At 44.0% G+C, this 20,966-nt stretch overlaps 1 protein-coding gene across 2 annotated transcripts in view; it reads right to left on the reverse strand.

Annotated features, from left to right (window-relative positions):
• LOC137376051 (platelet-derived growth factor receptor beta-like) overlaps positions 1–19,971 on the reverse strand; it is a 107,515-nt gene extending 87,544 nt beyond the window's left edge. Inside the window, exon 1 of one of the 2 annotated variants that reach the window (XM_068044035.1) lies at positions 19,506–19,971. The gene's annotated coding sequence lies outside the window, so the exon portion shown is untranslated. The remainder of the gene's footprint in view (positions 1–19,505) is intronic. The other variant, XM_068044034.1, reaches the window with a different exon arrangement.
• Positions 19,972–20,966: the final 995 nt, after the last annotated feature.

Raw genomic sequence — 20,966 nt, forward strand, 5'->3', positions numbered from 1 at the left:
AAATGCTTTTATACACCCTGGGCTGTTGAACCAATTCAAACACATGGGCCTTCCTGCTTTGACCATCTCAGTACAGCAGCAGAAAGCTCGAGACACAAGATTCAACCTCCCTGAAGACTTTCGCTGACTTGGCTGGTATCAGTTTCAGTGGGAAATCCACAGATTCCCAAAATTCCTGGGCCTCTCACTGTAAAAACACACAGTGTGACTCAAGAACCTGTCAAATGCCAGGGTTTGCCTCCATTCCCACATCCTTTGTTAGCATACATTGACTGATCTCCTCACTGCTACTGATACCTTGCATTCTCCTCCGCTGGCCTTTATTTTCTTTTTATTAGAAAGGCAGTAACTTCGCGAAACACGTAAGCTTGTGGTTGCCATGGCAATCACAGTAAAATTCAGTCTTAGCCAAAGCTTTGAACCCTCGTCAAACCCTCTCATACTTTGCTGTATTTCCAACTGCTCATAGCAGGGGTCAAGGGAACAGCACTTAATTATTTCCTGACTTCGACATATATAACCTAATGATTGTTCCCTGAAGTCCTGCAGAGACAACCCAGATTCCTTATGTGCTTTTCCCTTTCCTTATGTGCTTTTCCCTTTCCTTTAGCTCTCCAAAAATCCATCGTAAAAATAAATACACTCCAGATAAATGCCCAATTGGTTTGCTATCATTCTACATTAGGAGGGGATGTGAGATGGTTTTCTTAAAAAAATAAATTTGTTCTCGGGATGTGGGTGTTGCTGGCAGGGCCAGTATTTATTTCACATTCCCAAGTGCCCTTTAGAAGGTGGTAAAGCAACCAAGTGTCCTGCTGGACCATTTCAGAGGGCAGTTAAGAGTTAACCACATTAGTGTGGGTCTGGAGTCACATGTAGGCCCTGACTGGGTAAGGATGGCCGGTTTCCTTCCCTAAAGGAGCATTAGTGAAGTAGTTGGATTTTTTTTAACCACACTCAACAGCTTCATAGTCACTTTTACTGATCCAAACTTTTTTATTTCCAGAATTCAATTCCTCAAAGGGCCCATAGTCAGATTTGACCTCAAGTTCTCTGGAATTATTAGTGCAGTAACACAACAACTACACTGCGCTCCTGTCTCTATGTGGGAAAAATTTAACAGATGACCTTCTATTTTGCGCATGAGAAATGGGTGGCCTAGAGTTGGAAATTGAGGGACGTGCGGGGAGATAGGGGATGGAGGGGGGTGGGGGTGTCACCTCGACGAGCCTATTGATGCCCAAGTCCCACCTGATGCCATATTTGGAGGAGCCTGTAAATGAGCAAGCATTTCACCCGCCTGAAGCTGGTATGAAGTAGTCATCAGCGAGCCCTACACGAGTTGCGCATTTCCCATTTTCCATTGCTCCACCATTGGTCACAATACCTTCAGCTGTCTAGGCCATAAGCTCTGGAAGTCCCTCCTTCTCTACTGTGCTCCCCTCATTTAAGATGCTCCTTAAAACTTACCTTTTTGACTAAGCTTTTGGTCACCTGTCCTAATATCTCCTTGTGCACCTTGGTGTCAAATTTTGTTTGATTAGATTAGATTAGATTAGATTAGAGATACAGCACTGAAACAGGCCCTTCGGCCCACCGAGTCTGTGCCGACCATCAACCACCCATTTATACTAATCCTACACTAATCCCATATTCCTACCAAACATCCCCACCTGTCCCTGTATTTCCCTACCACCTACCTATACTAGTGACAATTTATAATGGCCAATTTACCTACCAACCTGCAAGTCTTTTGGCTTGTGGGAGGAAACCGGAGCACCCGGAGAAAACCCACGCAGACACAGGGAGAACTTGCAAACTCCACACAGGCAGTACCCAGAATCAAACCCGGGTCCCTGCAGCTGTGAGGCTGCAGTGCTAACCACTGCGCCGCCCTTGTGAAGTGTGAAGTGCCTTGGGCTACACTGAAGGTGCTACATAAATGCAAATTGCTGTTTCTGTTATTGTTTAGTGCCACCACGCAAGTCAAATTGCATTCCCTTCATTTTCTGTATCTAAATTGCCCTGGGTTAGTGCCTGGCACTGACACTGCGTGAAAATGTGTTCCGCTCTCCAGGATTCAACACTAAGGTTATAAATAAGTGTCACATTCACATCGAACTTAGAATCATACGAGAAAAAGGGAAGCTTATGACAGATACTGAGGGCTCAATACTGCAGAAAGCTGAGAGGAGTATAAAAAGTGTAAGGGTGAAATTAAAAAGGAAATTAGGAAAGCAAAGAGAGGGCGTGAAAAAACATTGGCAAGTAAAATCAAGGAAAACCCAATTTTGTTTTTTATAAATACAGAAAGAGCAAGAAGATAACTAAGGAAAGAGTAGGGCCTATGAGGGACTATAAGGGTAACCAGTTTGTGGTGACAGAGGATGTTGGTGTAGATCTTAATGAATATTTTGCATCTGTTTTCACAATAGAGAAGGATGATATAGACATTGTAATCAGGGAGGAGGAGTTTGAAATATTAGATGCAATTAACATAGTGAGAGAGGAAGTATGAAGGGGTTTAACATTTTTGAAAGTGGATAAATCCCCAGGCCCAGATGAAATGTATCCTAGGCTGTTAAGGGAAGCAAGAGAAGAAATAGCAGAGGTACTGACCATCATTTTCCAATCTTCTCTGGCTACACATGTGGTGCCAGAATATTGGAGGACAGCCAACGATGAAACATTGTTTAAAAAAAGGAGAAAGATATGGACTGAGTAATTACAGGCCAGTCAGCCTGATGAACGGTTACATATCTGAAACATAACTCTGTTTTTCTCTCCACTGATGCTGCCTGACCTGCTGAGTATTTCCAGGACTTTCTGTTTTTGTGGAATACACAATAAATGGTAGGATATTGAGAAGTGTAGAGAAACAGTGGGACCTTGGAGTCCATGTCCACAGATCCCTGAAAGTGGCTGGACAGTGGGTAAGGTAGTCAGGAAGACATACGGGATACTTGCCTTTATTAGCTGAAGCAAAGAATATAAGAGCTGGGAGGTTATGCTGGAACTGTATAAAATGTTAGTTAGGCCACAGCTGGAGTACTACGTGCAGTTCTGGTCACCACACAATAGGAAAGATGTGATTGCACTAAAGAGGGTACAGAGGAGATTTACGAGGATGTTGCATGCACTGGAGAATTTTAGTTATGAGGAAAGAGGAAAAAGGCTGGAGTTGTTTTCTTTGGAACAGAGGAGGCTAAGAGGTGACCTAATTGAAGTGTATAAAATTCTGAGGGGTCTAGATAGAGTGGATAGGAAGATCCGATTCCCCTTGGATGAGAGGTCCATAACCAGGGGGCATAGATTTAGCGAATGAGGTGGAGGTTTAAAGGGGATTCGAGGGGAATTTCGTTTCACCCAGAGGGTGGTGGGGATCTGGAACTCATTGCCTGAAAGGGTGGTAGAGGCAGAAACCAACATTTAAAAAGAATGTGGATATGCACTTGAAGTAACCTACAAGGCTACGGACCAAGAGCTAGAAAGTGGGGTTAGGCTGGATGGCTACATGTCAGCTAGCACAGAAATGATGGACCGAATGACCTCCCTCCATGCTGTAAATTTCTAGGGTTCTATGATTCAAAGAATGACACTGCACAGGAGGCCATTTGGCCCATTGTACCTGTGCCGGCTCTTTGAAAGACCTACCCGATTAGTCCCACTCCCTCGCTCTTTCCCCAAAGTCCTGCCATATTTTCTCTTCAAGTATTTATCCAATTCTCTTTGGCAGTTACTATTGAATCTGCTTCCACCATCCTTTCAAACAGTGCATTCCAGCTCATAACAACTCGCTGTGCAAATAAATGCTTTCTCATGTCGCCTCTGGTTCTTTTGACAACCACCTTAAATCTGTTCTCAGGTTACTGAGCCTCCTACCACTGGCAACAGTTTCTCCTTATTTCATCTATCAAAACACTTCATCATTAAATCTCCCCTTGACCTTCTCTGCTTTAAGGAGAACAATCCCAGCTTCTCCAGTCTCTCCACATAATTTAGTAAACACCAAGCAATGAGTCATAATGGAGTCAACTTGACCGTAGGTCAACAATTCTGAGGGCAGGGTAAGGGAGCAGGTTTTAGTGCAGGTTCCTGCAGTCAGATCTATTCAAGGGTCAAAGATATATCTCGTATCTAGGGATTCCCAACTCTTTTGGAGATGCCAGGAATTAAAGATTAATCTCCCGGATACTGCTGCGAGGAACATCTGGGAGAGCAGTCAGAGATAATTCTTAAAAATGAAAAAAAGACACTACCCTGCCCAGTTAACATATTCTTTCTTTCGCTCTGCCATTTTTAAGCCATCATTTTGAAGCAAGCAGTGATAATGACATTAAATATTACATCATACCGTAAAGTCACTTTGAAAGAAAGACTTGCATTTCTATAGCAATTTTCACAAGCTCAAGACATCCAAAAGTACTTTACAGCCAACGAAGTAGATACGAACATATGAATTAGGAGCAGGAGTAGGCCACTCAGCCCCTCGAGCCATGCCCCACCATTCAATAAGTTCATGGCTGAACTGATCACACCACATTCCTGCCTATCCCCGATAACCTTTCACCTCCTTGCTTAGCAAGAATCTATCTACCTCTGCCTTAAAAATATTCAGACTCTGCTTCCACTGCTTTTGAGGAAGAGAATTCCAAAGACTCACGACTCTCTGAGAGAAAAAAATTTCCTCTCATCTCTGTCTTAAATGGGCGACCCCTTATTTTTAAAACAGTGACCCCTAGTTTAGATTAGATTAGATTAGAGATACAGCACTGAAACAGGCCCTTCGGCCCACCGAGTCTGTGCCGAACATCAACCACCCATTTATACTAATCCTACACTAATCCCATATTCCTACCAAACATCCCCACCTGTCCCTATATTTCCCTACCACCTACCTACACTAGTGACAATTTATAATGGCCAATTTACCTATCAACCTGCAAGTCTTTTGGCTTGTGGGAGGAAACCGGAGCACCCGGAGAAAACCCACGCAGACACAGGGAGAACTTGCAAACTCCACACAGGCAGCACCTGGAATTGAACCCGGGTCCCTGGAGCTGTGAGGCTGCGGTGCTAACCACTGCGCCACTGTGCCACCCTAGTTCTAGATTCTCCCACAAGAGGAAACATTCTTTCCACATCCACCCTGTCAAGACCCCTCAGAATCTTACATGTTTCAATCAAGTCACCTCTTACTCTTCTAAACTCCAGCGGATACAAACCTAGCCTGTCGAAACTTTCTTCGTAAAACAACCTACCCATTCCAGGTATTAGTTTCCAGCATCTTCACAACAAACTATTATTAAAAAAGTCTTAACATTGCACTTGGAAAAGCATGGTATGATTAGAAAAAGTCAGCATGGTTTTCCTAGAGGGAGATCCTGTTTGACAAATTTATTAGAGTTTTTTGAGGATGTAATAGTAAGGTAGATAAAGGGGAACCAGTAGAGGTAGTATACCTGGATGTTCATAAGGTGCCACATAAAAGATTACTAGGCAAGACAAGGGCTCATGGTGTTAGGGTAATATATTAGCCTGTATAGAGGACTGGTTAACAGAAAGGAAACAGAGAGTGGGCATAAATGGGGCATTTTCAAGTTGGCAGGCAGTGAAGTTGGGTGCCACAAAGATCAGTGCTGGGGCCTCAGCTATTTACAATCTATATTAATGACATGGATGAAGAGACAGAGAGTAATGTATCTAAGTTTGCTGATGATACAAAGCTCAGCAGAAAGGCAAGCTGCGGGGAGGACAAGAGGTTGCAAAGAGATATAGACAGGTTAAGTGAGTGGGCAACAAGATGGCAAATGGAGTATAATATAGGGAAGTGTGAAATTGTTCACTTTAGTCATAAAAATGGAAAAGCAGAATATTTTTTAAAAGGTGTGAAACTGGGAAGTGTTGATGTTCAGAGAGACTTGGGGCACTTGTACAAGGAACGCACAAAATTAACATGCAGGTGTAGCAGGCTATTAGGAAGGTAAATGGCATGTTGGCCTTTACTGCAAGGGAATTGGAGTACAGGAATAAAGAAGTCTTACTAAAACTGTACAGGGCTTTGGTGAGACTGGGAATACTGTGTGCAGTTTTGGTCTCCACATTTAAGAAAGGATATACTTGCACTGGAGGCGGTGCAGTGAAGATTTACTAAATTGGTCCCTTTTTTTCATTTTTGTTCATGTGATATGGGCATCACTGGCTAGGCCAGCATTTATTGCCCATCCCTAATTGCCCTTGAGAAGGCGGTGATGAGCTGCCTTCTTGAACTGCTGCAGTCCATGTGGGGTAGGTACACCCACAGTGGTGTTAGGAAGGGAGTTCCAGGATTTTGACCCACGATGAGGGGGTTGTTCTATGATCAGAGGCTGAGTAAATTGGGCCTATATTCTCTGGAGTTTAGAAGAATGAGGGGCAATCTAATTGAGACATACAAGATTCTGAAAGGGCTTGATAGGGTAGAAGCTGAGAGATTGTTTCCACTGGTCGGGGAATCTAGAACATGGGGACACAGTCTCAGGATAAGGGGCCAATCATTCAGGACTGAGATGAGGAGAAATTACTGCACACAAAAGGTTGTGAATCTTTGGAATTCTCTACCCCAGAGGGTTGTGGATGCTCCATCATTGAATACATTTAAGGCTGGGATAGATAGATTTTTGGTCTCTCAGGGAATCAAGGGATATGGGGAGCGGGCAGGAAAGTGGAATTGAAGCCCGAGATCAGCCATGATCATATTGAATGGCGGAGCAGGCTCGATGGGCCATATGGTCTACTCCTGCTCCTATTTCTTGTGTTCTTGTGCAGAAAACGCAGCAGCCAATGTGCGCAAAGCAAGCTTCCACAAATAGCAATGAGATCCCAAAAACAGATTATCTAGTTGTTATGTTGGTTGAGGGATAAATATTTGCCAGGACACCAGGGAGGACTCCCTGTTCTTCCTTGAATAGTGCCATGGGATCTTTTATATCCACCTGAGGAGTCAGATGGAGCCTCGGTTTAATGTCTCATTGGACGATTCCCTTGGTACCGCACTGAAGCACCAGCCTAGAATTTGTGCTCAATTCCCTGGAGTGTGACTTGAAACCACAATTTTACTTATCTCAGTTCTTAATGTAATCACAGGATGTGATGAAGCCTCCGGGAAAATGTCCAATTAGAGCAGGCAACCCCAGTCACATTCAATCTTGGAACTTAAAAAGAGGAGGACATTCAGCCCCTCGAGTCTGTTCTGCCATTCATTGAGATCATGGCTGATCTGTGACCTAACTCCCATACCATAGAATCATAGAAACTTACTGCAGAGAAGGAGGCCATTCAGCCCCTCAACCTGTTCCGTCATTCAATCAGATTGTGGCTGATCTATATCTTAACTCACTTTTACTTACATCCTCCCACATATTGACTAATTATTTGTGTGGACCACAAATGCCATCGTGGACCTTTTGGGCTGAATGGCCTGTTTCCGTGCTGTAAATACTTTATAAATCCCTTAATATCATTACACAAGAATCTACCATTCCCGATCTTGAAAGCTCTAAATTGGCTCCAGCATCCACCAAATCTTTTGGAGAGAGAATTCCAGATTTCTACTCCCCTTTGTGTGACAAACGGCTTCTGGACTTTACTCCTGAATTGGACGAGCTCTAATTTTAAGATTCTGCCCCACCTTGCTCTGGATACCCCCACCAGGTGAAACAGTTTCTCCGTATCTACCTCTTTATTGTTTTAGACACCCTGAATAGTTCACCCCTCCCCCCCCTCACTGACCGTCTAAACTTGAGGGAACAGAAACCATGTGTCCCATTGTCCTCAGAATTCACACTGTTAAAAGAGTTCGGTCCCATTCTGTGTGAATTGGGAAAAGGTCTGCTCAGGCATCATCCATTCCCGATGTTTCATATCATAGCTGCTTCACTGCCTCCTCCGCTTACATAAACAGGCAGCACTCTCTCAGCCACATGGGCCCTGCTCCTGCCAATCCTTCTTAAGTAAGATGCAGAGCTGGCAAGTACCCTGGCAAACATCCTAAACATTTCCTGAATAAACTGACCTTTTCCTGCCAAACACATAAGGAAAAAAACATGGGAAAAAGTACGGGATCTGTTTTAAAAGAGTGAGATGTTGACACAGCCCATCTGTGGGGTTGACAAGCACACAAACAGTTAGTGTGCTTACCGAATCTTTAGTGTCTGGGAATAAAACAAAACCAACAGAGACGTGGGAGTGAGGTTACTGTAAAGAAAAACAGATGGAACTTTGAAAAACCTATGAGTCAATGTTTTTATTTAATAGACAAATTAAAGAAAATTGGGTGCAAGAGATTTGAAATAATATTCCATAAATAGGATCGTCAGGCCAATGACTGAGGGCACGGGGAAGTGTGGTTCCGAGCTCCACACACATCAGCAAGGACCCAGATTTCATCCCTGATCTGTGCTCAATTAACAAATCTGAGCCGGTGTGTGAGAGGAGAGTGGGTGGATTTCAACTTGGAGCGGGTTTAGACTGGGCTAATTTCTCTCTCTCCAAAGGCAGCAACGGGGTTTCACCAACGGCCCTCATTTAAATAAAGAAAGAACTTGCATTCTTCAAGCACCTTTGGCAAACTCAGGACATCCCAAAACGCTTTATAGCCAATGAAAGACTTTTTTTGAAGTGGGGTCACACTTGGAATAGAGGAACCCCCTCAACCAAAGCCTAAAAACAGATGATCGGATCATTCATTACGTTGCTGCTTGTGGGAGCTTGCTGTGCACAAATTGGCTGCCGCGTTTCCTAGATTACAACAGCGATTACACTTCAAAAGCACTTAATTGGCTGTAAAGCACTGAGGCTGTGAAATGGCGCTATAAAAATGCAAGCCTTTTCTTTCTTTAGGGAGTTAGATAGAATAATCTACAGGTCTGCTCCTAAGTCCCTAAGGGCATGTTGCCCACATGGTGCTAGGGCAAGAGATATCACGAAGCAGCTGGAAAGGAACCTGGAAAGGGATGTTGAGGAACGTTTTTATAAATATGTTAAGAGTAAGTGAGGCACAGCCCATGAGGTGATACTGTAATTGACATGTCCCCAGTCAGGCTGCAATTCCTTTCTCAACCCTCGTGGCAAATCCCAAAAGGCCATGGGTCAACATAGCCAGTGTGACAGTTGACACTCTAACGAGCTAGACTTGGGTTTTAGATAGGCAATAAACAACGTTACTTAAGACTTCAGCAACAGCCTTCAAGAGTATATATTAATCTTACTCATTCATGGAAATTACAAGACCTTCTGTCTCCAAATAAATTACAGCCAGTGCTGAATAAAGACTCCAAATTTACTTCCTGCCATTCCTTCCCCCCCAAAAAAATCTCTGTTAAATTAATGAGTTGAGGTGAGTTTCCGTCAGCAAGAAACTCTGCTATTTCATACAGAACTATTTAGAATTTGCAGTAAAGAAACAGGCCATTCGGCCCAACTAGTGTATGCTGGTGTTTATGCTCCACATGGGCCTCCTCCCACCCCTCTTCATCTACCTATCTTCATTCATTTCTCCCTCATGTGCTCATCTAGCTTCTCCTTAATCGCATCTATCCTGTTCACCTCAAATAATCCTTGTGTTATCAAGCTCCCCATTCTAACCACTCTCTGGGTAAAGAAGTTTCTCTTGAATGCCCTGTTGGATTTATTAATGACTATCTTATTTTTATGGCCCTTAGTTTTAGTCTCCCCTACAAGTGGAAACATCTTCTCTCTGTCTACCCCATCAAACCCCTTCATAAGAGCCCCAGTCTGTTCAATCTTTGAGGCGATGGTACATGTGACAGAAATATCACACAAAGGGTAGTGAAAATCTGGAACTCACTCCCCCAAAAAGCTGTTGAGGCTGGGGTGTCAACTAAACCATCGGAAATGGAGAATGATAGATTTTTGTTGGGTTACGGAACCAAGGCGGGTAAATGGAGTTAAGATACAAATCATCTATCATTGAATTGAATGACGGAACAGGCATGAGGAGCTGAATGGCCTCCTCCTGTTCCTTGGACCATTGGCTTGATGGTGTCTGTTGTTAATTATAACTCAATGCTAAGCCCTGATATTATACAGCCTGGGGTTTAAATTTACAGTCAACCGTTATTTTTGTTATGTTTAACAGAATGAAGCATTTTTAATTTCGTGTAGAACATTTCTGACTAAACAGAGATTCTCTTCCTCTCTCTCACGACGACAGCATTTTGCTCACAAATGGAATGAAGTGGTCTCAGCTGGGCAGAAACCCAGTGAGAGACAGTAGGAGAGAGTGATCACTTCTGCTAACAATGAGATTTAAAGGACAATCTATCCTTGTTAAAACAACTACTGTGTACTTTGCATATCAGGAGCCAGGAGATTGATGACAGATGAGATTCACTGAGCTAAATAATTCCCATTAGATTATTGTCCTCTGTTTCAATTGTACTTGTAGAAGTCCAGGTGGGTAGGTTATGGGGGGAGGGTGGGAGGGGCATTTTGCCTTTGGCCTGACCAGTGAAACAAGGTGAGGGTGTAATATTAGGAAGCAGGGGGAAATCATCAGCGGAGACCCGTGTCCCATCACCGTGTAGGCAAATCACAGACACACACCTGTGTCCCATCACCGTGTGAAGGAATCACAGACACAAACCCATGTCCCATCACCGTCTGGGGGAATCAGACACAGACCCATGTCCCAATACTGTCTGGGGGAATCACAGGCAAATACCCATGTCCCATCACTGTGTGGGGTAAACTGCGGTGCCCATATGATTAATCTTTAATTGCAGGACACTCCAGGAATGTTGACAACCCTAGGCAGAGCCCAGTTTCCCCGTGCACCAAACAGCGAGCCCCACAGTGCAGCCGGACCTCAGGGAGACCAATCACACCTTCCACAAGCAGGTGAGGTACTGCTCATTCAACCCCATTCCTGACTGATCTTGGAGCATGTGGGCTGCAGGAGCTGGTGACTGGAGACAGTAGAAGTGGGGGAGATAAGATTAAAAATACAAAGGAAGAAAGATCCCAATCACAGAATGGAGACAAGAATTGCAGGGAATGAGAAAACAGTAAACATTTCCTCTCAGATTATGATTGGACAGCAGATCCTGACCTTGTGATTAAGTGAAACATTATATTGCGATGCATCTGAAATCATTTTCATTTTGTACTCGACCCAGAACAACAAAATTACATGGAGACAAAACAAAAAATTGTACAAGGACATAGAATGAACAGCAATGAAACAGACCATTCAGTTCAACTGCTCCATATTGGTGTTTCTGCTTCACACAAACCTCTCCCCTTCCCTCTTCATCTCAGTCTGTCAGCATATCCTTCTATTCCTTTCTCCCACTTGTGTTTATCCAGCTTCACCTTAAATGTATCTGTGCAATTCGCCGCAATCACTCCTTGTGGTAGCGAGCTCCACATTCCCACCACTCTTTGGGATTAGTTTCTCCTGAATTCCCAATTGGATTTGTTCATGACTAGCTATTGATGGCCTCTAGTTTTCGTCTCCCTCGCTGCCTTTACCAAACAAAAATCTAAATTGATTCCTGAATTGTTCAAATTCTTTAAATAACCTTTAAATACATCTAGGCCCAACAAAAAATGTAAGTGCCTTCTCCCCACTATCGTAAATGCTAAAAGAATGACAATCAGATTTTGGTGAGTCTAAGATGTTTTTGTAGCCCATTTAGGGACGGCGAGCTAACTGACAGAGCCATTTACAGTCGGTCACACTTTAGCGGTTGCCAAATCTGCTTGGACATATTCCTGGAGGTTTCATCACATGACCTCCCATCTCCAGCTGTCCTGCTCCCATACACTCCCACCAATGGCCACCCGACATGTCCATCCCTGTGGTGCCCTGCCTTCCCACAGCCAATTGGAAAGCAAATAGACACTTTGGGCGGGATCTAATCAGTTGTGTGGAGGCGGTTTTGGAAGTGGGGCGGGGTATTTTAGAAAGGTGTGCATCAAGTCGTCACCCCATTGCGACCCTGCCTCTGAATAATCTTGCCAGAGGCTGTGGTGGGTGGCCAATTAGTGGCAATTAAGTGGCCACTTGGGGGGCTGATTGGTGACTCCGCTGGGATCTTCCAGACAGTGGATGGACCCTCTGCTGAGACCAAAGCCCGGTCATTGCCTGGAGGCAGCCTCCCAGCAGCAGGCTGAGGGGGCCAGTGAGGCCTCTTATAACTCCCCCTCTCCTGGAGCTGTGGGTGGCACAGGGCCAAGGCTGTAGCCGTAGGCTATCCTATAGAGGGGCTCTCCCTTCACAATGATGACCTGGCAACTGGGGCCACAGTTTATTTTTACACATTCAAAAGTCTTCAGAGAGCGCCTCCAACTTGCTTCTTACCTACATCGGCAGAGCCCACCTTTCCCAGTGACGCCACACCAGCCACCCAGAGCCTCGGGTGCTCCCATTGGCCCTCTCGCCTGCGCAGCCCACCTGCCATTCTCAATTGGACTCCCGGAGGCAGCCGTTAATTGGCCATCTCCAGGAAGATCACGTAGGTGAGTGGACCTCAGAAACCATCGGAGTCGGGATCCAGAAATGGTCCTGGCCCGTGTTTAGAAGCGAAGACGATAAGATTCACCTGACTGGATCAGTCCTGACTCTTAATCAAATAACATGTTTCCCCATAAAGAAAAGTGTTCAAAGAAAATGAAAAAAAAGCATATTTGTTAAAGCCCCAATGTTTTTCTGTTGCAGCAGTGTCCTGGAGATTAAGCTCCAATTTTTGGAGACTCCCGGGCATTCCTGGAGAATTGGCAACCTCTACTCCCTTCCCCATCTGTGACCTTTCAGACAACTGGCAAGAAATCTTGAATTTGAATTTCCTTTCAAAAATTATTCCCCGATCATTCACAACGATCGCCCTGCAGTCCCAGATTATTGCAGATAAACAAGACCATCTACACCAGTGTTTGCAGCTTCCTGGGAATGTTATCCAGTGCCAAACTCGGGATAGGAAGAGGGAAATAAAATTGCCCCTGGTTCCAGTCCTGATCTCGTGACTGTAAGACTGTAAAAAATCAATCCAAGGACTGTGCAGGCATGGAGTTAAGTGTTTTAAGTGTTACATGAGGTAGAAAGGAATAGAAGATTATGCTGATAGGGTTTAATGAAATAGAATTATAGAATGTTACAGCACAGAAAAGGGCCATTCAGCCCATTGTGCCATGCCAGCTCTTTGAAAGAGCTATGCAATTAGTCCTCCACCTCATAACCCTGCAAATTAGTCCTCTTCTAGTATATGTCTAACTGTCTTTTAAACGTTCCTATGGAATTAGTTTGAATAACACTTTCAGGTAGTGTGTTCCAGATCATAACAATCCTGTGTGAAGTAATTTCTCATCTCCCCTCTGGTTCCTTTTGCCAATTATTTTTAATCTGTGACCTCTCATTACTGACCCACGTGCCACAGGCAACTATCAAAACCCCTCATAATTTTGAATATCTTCGAAGAGTTGAGTGTAAATACTAGCATAGACCCATTGGGCCCAATGGCCTATGTTTGTGCTGTAGGCTCCATGTAATGGACACTCAGGAGGGGTCCAGTGGGTCTGGCCGAGTACACAGGTCAATTACGGATTTTATATCAGCTTCAGAGAATGTAGAAATACCAACAATCCCCAGAGAGGAAGCTTGCTCCAGCTCTCTCTCTCTCTCTCTGGTATATCCATGTCAGATTGCACTGGTACAATCATTGTATATATAAACAAAGCAAGCAAGCTAGTCGAGTCAACTTCCTCTATGTGTGTATCTGTGTGTTTGTGAACAAGCATGTGCATGAGTGTGAATGCACATGCGTGAGTGACAGTGTGAGTGACTGACTGAGCGAGCGAATAAACATGTGTGAGAGTGAGCAAGGATACATCTGCATCTCTTTCTGTCTGTGTATATATACATGTGTGTGTGTGTGTGTGTGTCTCTGTATGTGTCTGTGTGACTGTGACTGCCTAAGCCTCTCTGCCTGTATGTGTCTGTCTGTATCTGTTTCAGCTTCTCTGTCTGTCCATCCATCTCACTTGCTCTCTCTGTCTTTGTTCCTACCTCTCTACTCAGTTCCCTTAGTTTCTCTCCAGCTGTACCATTGCATCTCATACTGTCACTCAACAACAACAACATATTTATATAGCACCTTTAAATGTAGTAAAATGTCTAACACGCCCCACAGGAGCGTAATTGGATAACATTTGACAGAGTCGAAAAGGAGGTATTATGACAGATGACCAAAGCTTGGTACAAGAGGTTTCAAGGAGTGTCCTCAAGGAGGAAAGCGAGGAGAAGGCTTCGGGAGGGAATTCCAGAGCTTGGGGCCTCGGCAGCTGAAGGCACGGTCATCAATGATGGAACAATTAAACTCGAAGATGCACAAGAGGCCAGAAATGGAGGAAGATGGAGATCTCAGAGGGTTGTAGGTTACAGAGATATGGAGGGGTGAGGCCATGAAGGGATTTGAAAATATTGTTCTTTCTCTCTCTCTCTCTCTCTCTGCTCCTATTTGATTCTTTATCATGATCTAGTTGAATCCCTGTGCCACTCTGCAACTTGTAGGGAGTTTTTAAAAAATTATGTTGTCTGTGATCACACTCAGTATTGGAAAAGAAATAACAGATTAAAGTAAGTGAGAACCCATAGAAACAAAGAACACAGAGTGATAGAATAACTGTAAAATCAGACATAAGTGATCGCAGTCAGCACATTTTGATATGGAACAGTTCCATGTCAGGCTGATGTTAGTGTATGAAAGGTTTTCCTTTTTACCAGGAATGTTACATAAATCAGCAGTTGATGGCCACTTGAAGAAAAATGCACTCCCGAAGGGAGCTCCAACTCTCCATTTTTCTTAACATGAGAATTTGTAGGGACTGGAAAAGGCAATTAATCTTGTCAGTTGTGGCTCAGTTGGCAGCACTCTTACCTCCCAGGCAGAAGATCATGGGTTCAAGTCCTGCTCTGGAGGGCTAATTTTAACACCTCTCCCTCTGCACCACGTAAATGGTGCCAGTGGGAAGGGTGCGAGGTTAAGGTGGCTAGTGGGTGGGGTTTGTGCACCCAAACTCCACCTGAATTCAGGCAGAGGAAGGCCGCCTGCCCCCTGATGATGTCGTCAGGATGCCACCGTCTCAATTTTAACCACAGGCTCGACAAATAACAACAACTTTATATGGGGCCTTTTATGTGGTAAAACATCCCATGATCTTCACAAGAGAGGGGTCATATTTGACCCTGAGATGAGCTTCCAACCACCTCTCCACACCATCACTAAGACAACTTATTTCCACCTCTGTAACATCGCCCGACTCTGCCCCTGCCTCAGCTCATCTGCTATTAAAAACCCTCATCCGTGCCTTTCTTACCTCTAGACTCCACTATTCCAACATTTGAAACCAAACCACTTAAGGAAATATTAGGACAGGTGACCAAAAGCTTGGTCAAAGAGGTACGCTTTAAGGAGCATCTTAAAGGAGAAGACAGAGGTGGAGAGGTTTAGGGAGGGAATTCCAGAGCTTAGGGCCGAGACAAATGAAGGCCTGGCTGCTAATAGTGGAGTGATTAAATTTGGGAATGGGCAAGAGGCCAGAATTGGAGGACCGCAGAGATCATGCAAGGTAATAGGGCTGGAGGAGGTTACAGATATAGGGAAGGGTGAGACAAATGGAGGGATTTGAAAACATGAATGAGAATTTTAAAATCGAAGTGTTGCCAGAGTGGGAACTAAGGCCTAAGGAAGCTGGGATCAACCAGGATCCAGGCCACAGGAGGCCCTGGGAATGATGCTTTGTGGGACCAGAAAGGGCAGGAGTGATGCTTCCCAGGGATACCCTGGGCCTCTCCTGCCTCTGGGCATCGCACCCTCCATCCATCGCAGACTTGTCCACAAACACCCTCCCTAAATCCTACAACAGTGCAACACTCCCTCAGTACTGCATCTCCGACAGTGCAATGCTCACTCAGTACTGCTCCTCTGAGAGTGCAACGCTCACTCACTCAGTACTGCCCCTCAATATTGCACTGGGTGTATTAGCCTGCATTTTGTGCTCAAGCCTCAGGAGTGGGACTTGAACTCACGACTTTCTGATTCAGACGCAATGTGCTATTAGTCAGATCAGCTAACTCATCCCAGACTTCAGCTACCAGCTGGGACCACAAACACTGCTGTTGGTTAGTAATAGGCCGGAGGCTCCTTTACTCATTGGTCCACAGGCAATAGAATCATAGAATGAGATAGCACAGAAGGCGGCCATTCGGTCCATTGTGCCTGTGCCAGCTCTTTGAAAGAGCTATCCAATTATTCTCCCCACCCCCACTCTTTACCTATAGCCCTGCAAATCTTTCCCTGCAAGCACTTATGCAATCCTCTTTCACTGTTTCCCCTCTATCAAATCTCCCCTCAATCTTCTCTGCTCTATGGAGAACAAGACCAGCCTCTGCAGGCTCTCCACATAACTGAAGTTCCTCATCCCTGGTGCCATTCTGGTAAGCTTCTGCTCAGCCTCTCCATGGCCTTGACATCCTTCCTATTGTGTGGAGCCCAGAACTGGACTCAATACTCCAGTCGGGGCCTAACCAGTGATTTAATAAATTTCTTACTTTTGTATTCCATGCCTCTATTGATGAAGCTGAGGATCCCATTTGGCTCTTTAAAAAACAGCCCAATCAACTTGTCCTGCCACCGTCACAAATGTATGCATATATATACCTCCAGGTCTCTCGGTTCTGCATCCCCTCTAACAGAGACAACCCTAACTTCCTAAACTTTAACTCATTTCCCTGGCGATGAGTAGCCAGCATTTTACCTGAAGCAGCTTTCGTTTATTCCTTTCATAATCTCGTAAATTTTAATTATTTCAGCTCGAAGTTTCCATCCCAGTCTCCTTACTTTTTCCTCGAGCTCAAAACTTAGCTGCTTTGGTGCCCTTTGAAGGACAATGGCTTCCTGTGAGGTTACAGTGAATAGACCTGGAGCCACTCTACTCACTTCCTGCTCTAGATAACCCCTCAATCATACCCTGTCCCATTTAACATGCACTGTAACCCCTCCATCTCTCTTCTCAGAGCATGGTGTACCATTTAACAGGTACTCCTTACTGGTTCCTTAGTCCTTTACTATTAACTGACATTCATTCACAGTGTGAAACATTCTCAACCAAAGTTCCAATGAGATTCTCTGTGACTGTTATGACAGTTTTCTTTTTCTCTTCAACCTTTTTGATATGGTTGACCACACCATTTGACCACACCATCCTCTCCTCTGTTGTCCAGCTCAGTGGCACTGCCCTCATTTGATTCCACTCTTAACCGTACAATCCCAACTTGAGCATCTCTACCAATGGTTTCTCTTTGTAACTGCTGCTCAACTCACTTTAGGAACTCCCCCAAGAATCTATCCTTGGACCCCCTAAGCTCTGAAATTCCCTCCCTAAACCTCTCCGCCTCTCTACCTTGCTTTACTCCTTTAAGAAGCTCCTTAAAACCTAACTCTTTGACCAAGCTTTTGGCCACCTGTCCTAATATCTCCGCATGTGGCTCAGTGTCAAATTTTGTCTGATAACATTCCTGTGAAGCACCTTAGGACGTAAATAAATACAGTTGCTGATTTATTCATACGAAGAGACCCCGTTTCAAATGAAAGTGCAAATTATTTTCCCAATAAGCTGGAGAATTGGACTATGTTCACTAACCGGCAGAAGGCTAACAACAAACATATGCTTGGAAAGTTTGAAGCTGATATTCATTGTGTAAACACTGTGCTCATGTTCCCTGGATTTTTTACACATAATCAGCCCATTCAGCCCAACTGGTCTATGTTGGTGTTGATACTCTGCACGAGCCTCCTCTCACTCTAAAATGTCTTTCCCCCTCCCCAATCCCTCTATGTCCTTCTCCCTCATGTGTACATCAAGCCATAAATATATGAGAGTCACTAATAAATCCAATTAGGTAACCAGGAGAAACAACTTTCCCCAGAAAGTGGTGAGAATGTGGAAGTCGCCACCAAATAGGAACATGGGAATCGGAGTAGACTAGTTAGCCCCTCCAGCCTGTCCAGCCATTCAATGAGATCATGGCTGATCTGATCATGGAGTAGTTGAGGCAAATAGCATAGATGCATTTGGAGAAGCTAGATAAGAAAGAGGGGCTTGTGGATAGGGCTACATGAAGTAAGGTGGGAAGAGACTCGTGTGGAGCATAAACACTAACAAAGCCTTATTGGGTTGCCTATTACTGAGCTGTAAAATTCTACCTAATTCTAAGCCTCCCTCAGTCTGCTTCCATCACTCAATGTGGCAGAGAATTTCACATTCTCACCACCAACACACCACCAACTTGCATTTATATAGTACTTTTAACATAGTAAAACATCCCAAGGCTCTTTATAGGAGGGTTATCAAACAAAAGTGGATGCTGAGCCACATAAGGAGATATTAGGACAGGTGACCAAAAGCTTGGTCAAAGAAAGGGAGGTTTCAAGGGCAATCAATGGAACAAAATTTCTCCAAAATTCTTATGCCCCACATTAGATTAACTCCCACTCAATACTTGGATATTGGAAAAGTCAGCTCAGTGCTCATGATGATTTAACATTTTCATCTCCCTATCAATAGGCCAGTAACCAGGCAAGGACCTGAGGATGGCCAGTTAGGTACCTGGGAATCAATAGCAAAACCCACTTCCACCCTAAAGGAGCCCTTTGCTTCTGACCCACCATTTTGGACTCGTGTATCTGGAACTGGTCCATGTGTGCATGCCAAATTCCAGGGATAATCTCCAGCGAGACATTTAGATCCCAACTGAGACACGCCAATCCCATGACAAGTTCTTTTACTCACTCTTAAAAACTGCCTTTTCCTGTTTCAAAGACAGAAAAAACCCCAGGCAAACTCATCATGAAGATCTAGTGGGCAAAGATGACAATTTGCAGAAGAATGTATCTGATTAAAACCATTATCCTAATCAGTTTGACTGTTTTTTTTTGAAACACCATCCCTCTTAACCACTAATTCACTGCAGTCTGCTAAAATTAATAAATCAAGAGCATATCAGCACAGAAGGAGGCCATTCGGCCCATTGGTCCAGTGCTGGCTCTTTGGTAGAACTATCCAATTAGTCCCATTGTCCCGACTCTTTCCCCACAGCCCTGTACGTTTTACTATTGAATCTGCTTCCACCCTTTCTAAGAATGTATTCAAGATTAGAACAATTCGCTGTCTAAAAATAATTCTCATCTCCTCCTCTAGTTGCTCTGCCAATTGTCTTATAGATTCAGTCATCGTGAGAAATTCGATCTACACAGATTGTTACAATACTATTGCAGGAGACACAAAGGGGTTAAGAATTACAAGGAGGAAATCAAAAATTCGAGCGGCTCAACTCATTCTTAAAAGCTTTCCACCCCCTTCAAAACTATATGGAACAAGTTACCAGCTAACTCCAGAAATCTGACGCGAAGAGCTGAGCCCTAAGAATGTTTCAGATGCAATCTCACCTGGAAAGCCAACGCTGCGAGATTTTCCTCTTACGAAGAGTCGAGTCTTCGATTTTTCTTCGAACAAACTACATGAATAGAGTTGCTGATTCCGCAGCTGCAAGTTATTCAACCCGACGGGCTTATTGTAGAATCGGCTAGAAGTTTAGTTGTAACGAGCTGGCGGTGAAAGAGAGAGAAAGTTTCTCAAAAAGTTTCTTTTCGAAACTCCGTGCAAACTCTGCAGGGGAGCAGAAACTCTCTCGTTTGCTCGATTGAAGAGGGGCACGTCTGTGTGTTTAAAAACACAACACGAGAAAGAGAAAAAAAAAATGTTCCTGGAACTTGGAGGAGAAAGTCTGAACTCTTGAATATATGGAAGAGCACTGTGACTTTGTAACTGTAACTGGTTTCCTCCCCTCCTGATCTCAGTTCTCCAGCTCTGAGAGAATTCCAGTCTGGCAAGCTGCCCAACTCTTTTTGTGTATGTGTGTGTGTGCGGGATTTTAAAAAAGGATGTTGAGAGCACTGTTTTTCCACGCCAAGAGCTGACTCACGGTCAATGAATCGACATCAAACCTTCTTGGTCTTGTCCTCATGTTGCATTCATGTTCTTGTTAAACCATTGCTGCCATTGCCTCCTCAGAAATACCAAGTGCAGTTTTTTAAAAAATCACAGTTTGACACAAAGATGTCGATAAGACACTTAACGAACAAAAAAAAAGTGACTGGAATCAGAGATTTAAACACACAGCCCCTGGTTAGGGAGACTGACAGGGTTACATATGGAAAAAATTAAGGACTGTGGTGAGGTTATAAATTCCTAGTCCATCTTGATTTTAACCCTCTATCAGCACAGAAATGTTGTCCTGTGCCTAATTCTCTCTTAACTGTACAGGAAGTCAAGCTAATTTGACTTTAATTCCAATTATTTCAATTGTTTGCCGGAGATACTTGTCTTTAATGAGTAGGGTTGCCATCTGTTCTTATTGCTAGTATCTAATTCACTTTTTGCACGAAGGTGGTTATCAATCTGATGTGGTATGTGGTGTTGTACATTGGGAGCCCGGGTGAGGTGCAATCTTCAGGTGAAATGGGATTATTGGACTAAGGTTTGCATACACAATTAGGACCTCATTTTAAGGCCATGCATTCTGTCCTTTTTATTTCTGTGATAATTGTCCAAGCTCATTTTCTTATGGAAATTTACTATGTAAACACGTTATATTATAATTACACCTTCCGACCCCCGGTGACACTGCAGTACCTTCACTGGTAAGGGGCTAATTGCAGATTGTCAAGATTACATTAGCAGTTTTAGTAAATCACACTTCTAAAATATTAATTATCGGGATATTGCCATTGTTGGCAAGGCTGGCATTTATTGCCCATTGTTAGTTGCCACTTGAGAAGGTGGTGATGGGCCTTCTTCTTTAACTGCTGCAGGCCATTTGGTGAAGGTACTCCCACAGTTCTGTTAGT

This window comes from Heterodontus francisci, chromosome 12 (genome assembly GCF_036365525.1).
Source record: "Heterodontus francisci isolate sHetFra1 chromosome 12, sHetFra1.hap1, whole genome shotgun sequence".
In the NCBI taxonomy this organism is placed as follows: Eukaryota; Metazoa; Chordata; class Chondrichthyes; order Heterodontiformes; family Heterodontidae; genus Heterodontus; species Heterodontus francisci.